The sequence below is a fragment of the Diprion similis genome, chromosome 2 (genome assembly GCF_021155765.1).
Source record: "Diprion similis isolate iyDipSimi1 chromosome 2, iyDipSimi1.1, whole genome shotgun sequence".
Taxonomy (NCBI): Eukaryota; Metazoa; Arthropoda; class Insecta; order Hymenoptera; family Diprionidae; genus Diprion; species Diprion similis.
In genome coordinates this window covers 13630937-13638663 of record NC_060106.1, presented here as the reverse complement: position 1 = coordinate 13638663, position 7727 = coordinate 13630937, and positions in this window count along the sequence as shown.

The following is a 7727-nucleotide window of genomic DNA, read 5'->3' as shown; positions in this document are numbered from 1 at the left end:
ATTAATTATATTATTATTCACCCAAGTCACAATTTATGTCCATCCCCCTACATTTTTTTTTTTTTTTTTTTGTTTGTAATTTACTTTACTGATTGTGAAATTAATTATCAGCTTTGAAGAGTTTAAATCAGTTGTTATTTGGTTAGTTCGATTGAACTTTGATCGTCCATTTATTTCTGTATAATTATAATCAATTTCCGCCAGTCGATGAACCGAATTGAGAAGAAAAAAATGAATTTTATAACATAAGCGAAGTGGATTCTATTTATTTCTGGATTTGACTCACTAAAATTTCGTACGTTGATCTTCGATCAGTACAAAATTATCCAAACGTCCATTGTCACGTCCGAATCGTTTTTCGTATGGAAAGCAGATTCAGAAGTGCAATGTACAAATAAGTTAATTCTCTCATCGAAATTCAATGCTGGTCGCATGTTATGAATAACTGTGCATGATCGAGCAGGTTCGTCTTCGTAACAATTATAATATTGTAATTTGGCAGCCTTAACTGTTGGAGTGGTGCTAATGAGATTCTCAGCAATATAACCACCGCGTGTTAGAGTCACGTCCTCGATTCTGTCTATACGGACAAGAATTAACCCCCTCCGATCGGTCGGACGTCGTTAATAGGTATGCATCCGTGACGCGTACGTAAATATCGCTGTCAAATTAGGCGCCCACGTTCGGCACGCGCGTGTATTCTCTTTGAATGTAAATCGCGTGTAAAAATAAACAATCGAATCGAGATTTCCATCGAATAATTTTATGGCCTCACGCTGCAGTCAGAGCTGCGAGGTTTATCTTGAGTCCAGAATCGTTATACATCTGTATTGCATAAACAAACTGCCAGGTTTTGAAGTGTGTATATTTCATCACACACACACACACACACACGCATTGCGGTGTTGGATATTCCAATTTTCTTGAATCGTTGTTCTCTACAACGGATTAACCTCATTGTCGCAGAAATTTGCACATTGTAAATGTAAGTTATGTAAATGGGGTGTATATACGTAAAATTATACGTACGGCAAAAATTTGATCACTCATCGTCTCATGTTAGTTTCGATTTCTAAGGCGCGTGTAAATTTTCTGTAACAGTAGATCTGTTATTATTCTGAAATATTTTAATCCCGAGAGTGCTGAATGGGAAATCACGCCTTCGGCGATATGATACTTCGATTAGACTTATCGGATCGAATTTTTTCTAACAGATTGAATCTTCGGCACGTTGTACTTGTTGGAATTTGTTTTGCATTCGAAGTAAGATGCAAGAAGTCAATTCGCATTATCATATGCTTGAGAAATTCAACTCTTGCATGTGTTAAAACTCTACCGACTTATAAACATCGAAATTTACGTACCGAGACCCGCAGGCTTGTTTTTACGTTTTAAACCGTTCACGGTATATTGCTTTAGTAAAAACTGTATATTTATAATAGTTAGTTAAATCGAATTTGGCACTGTAAAAATACACAGTACACACCTATGTGAAAAAGGATTTTGCCAAAACGTCAATCACTTTGTTTAAAACGAAAATTCGTTACACGATGAGCCTACAAATAATTCATGTTATAAGTATTTTGCTTTGAATACCTCGAGACCTAATTACGTTACAGCCCTGCGCCTTGTTATTCCAATAACACTGCGGTGTCAAGGGCATTGAAAAAAGGAATTTGCATGTCAAGTTGCGTATAAAAGTTCGATTAAAAGAAACCACAATAAACATAGACACGAGATAAATTGATCAAAATTCGACGAGAAGATTTGTATTACGATGAAACCAGATAAATGATCCAATACTTCAAGGAGTCGGGAGTAAATTTGGATAAATGATTCCACCTAATTTTAATCCCACAAAAATCCGGTCTGGGGATGAACCCACCCGGAGCCCCGAAGAATGTTTCGGTTCCATCGAGGACACGATCAGTGGCCAGATATTCCACCATCAAATTCCTCCGGTCTGCGCCCCCGTGTCCTCCGGGTGCAGAGGGTTGTTGGGAATCAATGCTCCTCGCAAAAGTGAGATGCGGCTAGGCGGCACGTCCTCCCACCGGAGTTCAACGGGGTTGAAGCGAGGGCGAATCGAGGGGTTGGTCCACGGCACGGGATCCACCAACCAGAGACAAGACGCCATTGATCGGCACGTGGCTCCGGTTGGCCCTCTTTCGGTGGAGTCGGGGGGGTGGAGGATGCCCCAGGGGGGGATGACGCGGGGAAACTCGAGGGTGGTCCACGCGATCTACACACTCCGTTACACTTACTGGTAAACCGTATTAATCAACGACATCATGGTTTATCCCTCCCCGCGGTCTTCTCTGTCTTTCACTTTTACCCCATCGCCTGCTTTCTCGCTCTGAGCTACCTTCCACCCGCTTCGCGGAGGGGAGGGAGGGAGACGAGAAGAGAAAGAGAGACAGAGAAGGGAGGAATGAGAGGAGACGTCGGGCGCCAAGCCACTTTGAGGGAGGCGATTGCGTTCTAACGACGTCTCCGGGGTTTCGCTTCGCTACACAGTTACTGTACCAAAGGCACGTATAGATATAAGCATACATTTCTGGAAGACCGACGAACCGTGTACCTGAAAATGACGCTGGTTTAACATTCCGGAAAAATGATAAAGTTCGGATTAGTTGCGGCATAAATTTTGTCACGAGTTTTTTTCTAGTATTATTTTTTTTTAACTTCGACAAAACGTAGCAATCAAATCCTTCTACACCAGCTCAATAGATGTAGAACGGTCCCCAATTAGTAAGCTTGTTCATCACTATTCCATTGTTGATTAAGTTTGTACAAATTTCAACCCTGCAGAGGTAAACCTGTATTTTTAAATCAGAAAGAATCAAGCGAGTATAATGTGTAGATTGATTTTTACTACGCATCTGTTTTGATTCTGTTTCCGTTAAATAATATAAAAAAAAAAAAAAAAGAAAAAGATTTGATTGAATTTGAAAAAGCTTCTGTGGCTGTAACGAGGGATCGCACGATGAGATCGTCGTGCCTCGTAAAGCGAGATAAGATGTAAAGGGAAGTGCAGGAAAAAAACGACTAAACAAACAGACGAACGTGACCGTCAAAGAATAAATATCAAATCAAAGGTAAATGCCCGTTCTTGTCAGCTCTTCGTTCCTTTTGTGAAACGAATCGTGACATCCTGTACAGGCTTACAGACAACAGATAAAATTGTTTGGGGTTGGAAAGACGTCGGGTTGGCGTACCGAGGGGTGGAAGTAAGGTGGTAGGTACGCCCCTGTGATCTTTGCAAGGCTTATGGAAGTGAAGTTAAGAGAAAGAGAGAGAGGGAAAGAGAGACGATAGATGTACGAGCAGTGCAGAAAAGGAAATAAAGGAGACGGAAGATAGAAGAGAGAAGAGAGGAGAAAGGAGAGAGGAGAGGAGACGATGGTAGACAGTGATTAATACCGCGACGTCGCCCTGCTTCTTGCTTCTCCCCGTCCACTCGCCTGCCATTCTACTCGCTCCCTCCCCGTCCCTCCAACCCTCCGTCTTTCCCTCCGATCCTTCATCTCGCGTCTCTCGGTCCCTCCGCACCCTCAACTACCACGACTGCTATGCTCACCCTCCTCCACCCCCTCTTACATCGCGTTCCACGGTAAAAGGTTTTGCGAAATTCATTGTCAGGTAATTTGCATGTCAAAGCTGCGCGCGCTTGTTCCGCGCTGATGGAATTAAGAAAAATGTACCCACTTACCGGAGATGAGTTGCAGAAAAATAATTATCATTTTATATTACCGCAATGATCCAACTTGTTCTTTCGCGATCCCCCACCTCGAACTCTTTGAAATTTTCAAAACTGACTTGAAAAATTAACAAAATTTTCCTCTGAGAAAGACATCTCGAGTTCCTTCAAGACCGAGTTGTTTATCGTTGAAATTTTATAATTCGCTAAGCAATCGCTGAACTGGCTGGAACAGCTCTACAAACGGGGTGGCGATATCGAGACGGCTAGGGGGAAATGAACCGCGGCGGATCCCTCGAAACAAACAAGGATTTATCGAGCTCGTCACGGGACGGTAAGAGGATCAAGAACCGCAATGATTTTCAATTTTGGAATCCACTTTTCTATGCCTATTCCTTTTCCCCGGGGCGGATCAAGGTGGTCCCAAACGAGGGGCCCGTCCGCACCGCTGATCTGCACCAATACCACGCGTCGTCGAGATAGGAGCACGTCGTTTCTCGTCAAGGGCCGTTGAAAACCGGAAACCCGGGCTTATCTCTTATTCTTTCGCGTCCGTAGAATGAATTTTTGAATAACAAATGTATGTGGCAGATCGGCTTTTAAATACTTGAGTATCCTTAACGCGGATCACGTCCACCCTTGCATGCACTCGAATCTCGAAACTTATACAAGCATTTGCATAATACAAGTTTCCAACTTCGCTAGATATACAATGGCTTGCAAAATGAACAAGCCGTTCACGGAATTTACAATGTGAAGAGAAATCGAAATCTTTACGTGTCAAATTTATTAGAAAAGCAAGAACTTCGTGTCGCTATTACAGCTCGTGGCACGGAAATAAAATCTCTCAAGACAACCCTGGCCATTGGTATACATATAGCGACTAGGGAGAACCGGAAGGTAACGAAGTTTGCTTCGGTTGGTTAATTAGCGTCGGATTGGATCGCGCGAAAACACGCGCGCTAACATCGTTTCGACGAGCATCATGAGTCCATGTACGTATCTCCATACAGGTATGTACTCACAAACCCATTTCGTATACCTAACCACATTCCTATACCGCATTATAGCTACATACACACATATACATATATTTATATATAGGTGTGTATCCGGGAAACCGTCGACTTTGATCAGCAATGCCCGGCAATGGAAAAATGCACACCGTAATTTGATTACTCGCACATGTGACCAGTCAATTCCCAACGCCGGTGCCTCATGTTTCATTTATGCCACGTACCTGCTACGCGATGCTGCGACAGACTCGTCGTCATCAAGTGCAAAAGTTCCATAACGTTACTTAAAAGTGTGATCACACTCTCACGAGTTTCTATGAAAACCTGGAAAAATTTCGCCAAGGCGATGGAAGTCAAAGTTCCGGACTACAATGTTGAATTCAACACAATTCTATGCCAATTGGCAAAGATCACTGGTAAACTACCTCAAATAGATGATTGAACAAATCACGAATCACGAATCACTGCAGCATTCAAGCGGTGTTATCGTTTATTCGTAGGAAACAAAGTCTGCGAGAAACTGTAAAAGAGTTAATCAATATTCACGTTAATTCTGTAAACCAAGTTGCATTATGCATAGACCCAGACTCCTATTTGTGTGTGAATTTATCTGTATATGCGTATCCGTGCACTGATAAAAAAATATTGAAATTTTCCATTTCCCATGGTGAATATATGAACAGCACTTTTTTGGAGTTAAATCTACAGGAATTGTAGCAAAAGATTTACAAATCTGATAATACGAGTTACAAAACCAATAGTAAGAGTTGCAATATGCTTGGGTAGATCTACCAGAATTGATGTAGATTCAACAATAAAAAATTACTGTCTATGTAGTCATAACCACAGATGTAAAATCTACATTACATTTTGCTTTCTGTGTGGATGCTGCAGGGTAAGACCGAAGGTAGATTCCTTAGAGCATGGTTTCGCGCATGATTGGTGTGCAGAGGTAGAGTATAGGGTACATGATCGACGGATCGAGCGTACCGACACGGCGGAATCAGATAGAACGCGCATAACGTAGTGCGAACCACCCCAAACCGGGAACGTCGACGGTTCGCCAAGCGGCGGCCAATTATTCAGCAAATGTTATAATTGGCGCATTCCATTACGCGTAATGGATCGCACTTAGCGGCCGACGGTGTGATTGGGGGCGAGAGGAACATCGGGGATGGTATGCCGAGGGGTGGAAGAGGCAGCGAGGGGCGCCAATCTCGATAATAATACGAGACGCGTTGTTCCCGTCTGGACGACATGGCGTAACTCATGGAATTCGTGATCCTCGCGCGCCGGATCACTGCAGCCTACGATCCAGAGGTCAAAAATAATCTTCGAGTCCTTGGCGGTAAGTGCCGGTAAAAAATTTTCATTCCCAGTTTTTTTGAGGGTAGTAAGATTTTCACTGTGGCAATTATAACATATTCATATACGTGTGGTTATGTTGAATTTTGCCAATTTGAAAGATCTAAATTTCAAATGGTACGAGTTACCGAAGATATGAAATTCCAAAAGGTTCTAAGTGATGGCGAGAAATTTGTTTGATGTAGGTACACCATAAACTGTTGGAAATAAAAATCCTTTGGTACTAGACCCAGCGGTAATTTAAGGATTAGAAGTTCTGACCCTTCGGACTGAAGAGACAATTCCGACCTAAACCTACAAATATCCGTAAACTTTTTGAGCTGATCAGTAAAAGAATCTTCGAAATTGAATCCGAGTACGAATCCCAGCTGTTTCAGAGTGTTCCAAAACGGAATCACACGGTTCTGGGTAGCGCGGGTATTGGGTAACCTCATTGCAACCTCGACTAAAAGCGCGTACGCCAACGCAAGGTGAAAATTAGCAATTCCGCGAGTTGCATATGCAGGTGGCTGAGCTATAACGCGAGTGTGACATTTGGCACGCGTGGCCGCGACTAACTCCGAGGGATCGCACATGCGATTGCAGCACACTACAAAACGCCGAGCATCACTGATATGGGGTCGAGTGTGCGACGTATGGCCGGCTATAAACCACGGCAATTATTATGATGGCGATTGTACGCGGAGCCAGGGGCCAACAGTGGAGAAAAGGGGTCGAAGGAAAGAGGCGAGGGACGGGGCTCCGAAGGCGGACTCAGGTGTGTCTGCAGAACGCTATTGAATTTATAATTCCGTTGGGGGTGCTTTCGCGCCGATCATGTTTGCGCTAACGTGGGTATATACATGTAATAGATAGGTATGTACATACATAAGTGCGTATACATACACTGAACGGGATCCACACGTGGATTGCACACGCACATCCTACTGGACTGTGTGTGTAGTTGGGAGAAAGTTTGGCTCTTGATACTGCACCTTACACTGAATTGGAGTTCACGGCGCGTCTCGCTGGATGCGTGTCGAGCACGCTTCGGACCAATATCCTTCTTCGGGATCTCAAGGGAATCACTCGGATCCCTGGATTATAACCCCCCCCCCCCCCCCCTAATTCCACCTCGTTTATGAAACAGGCTAAATAAATCCAAACGTGCCAAAATAGGACTAAAGACGCGCAGTGTATTGTTGATATAAACAATTGATAATAATTTATGTTGGGTCGAGAAACCGTAATTGAACACTCAACTTCATGTTTTCTATTGGAAAAAAAATAAACAAAAGAATAAATTCGATATACTTGTTATATACTCATGTTTTCGCATACAGAAGAGGATGGAAGGAAGGGGCGAGACAATTTTGGATTACCGGATATGTTGAGAGAGATTCAAGGTTTTGATCCTCGGGAGATTATGGTGTCCTGCCAAGTCACTGGCGGCGCATTTATCTGAGTTCCAGCCTTTATTTGACTTATGGACTGTGGCGATGCACGTGGCCTCGATCAAGGAACGACTGTACCTACACATACCTAGACGTATCTTCCATAGTTTTCTCTCTGAAAGGAAGACGTACGAGTCCTTCTTCTGGGGAAAACGTTGATGCTGAAATGGATCTTGAGGGGTGATGATGAGCCATTATGAAATCAGTTGAAAA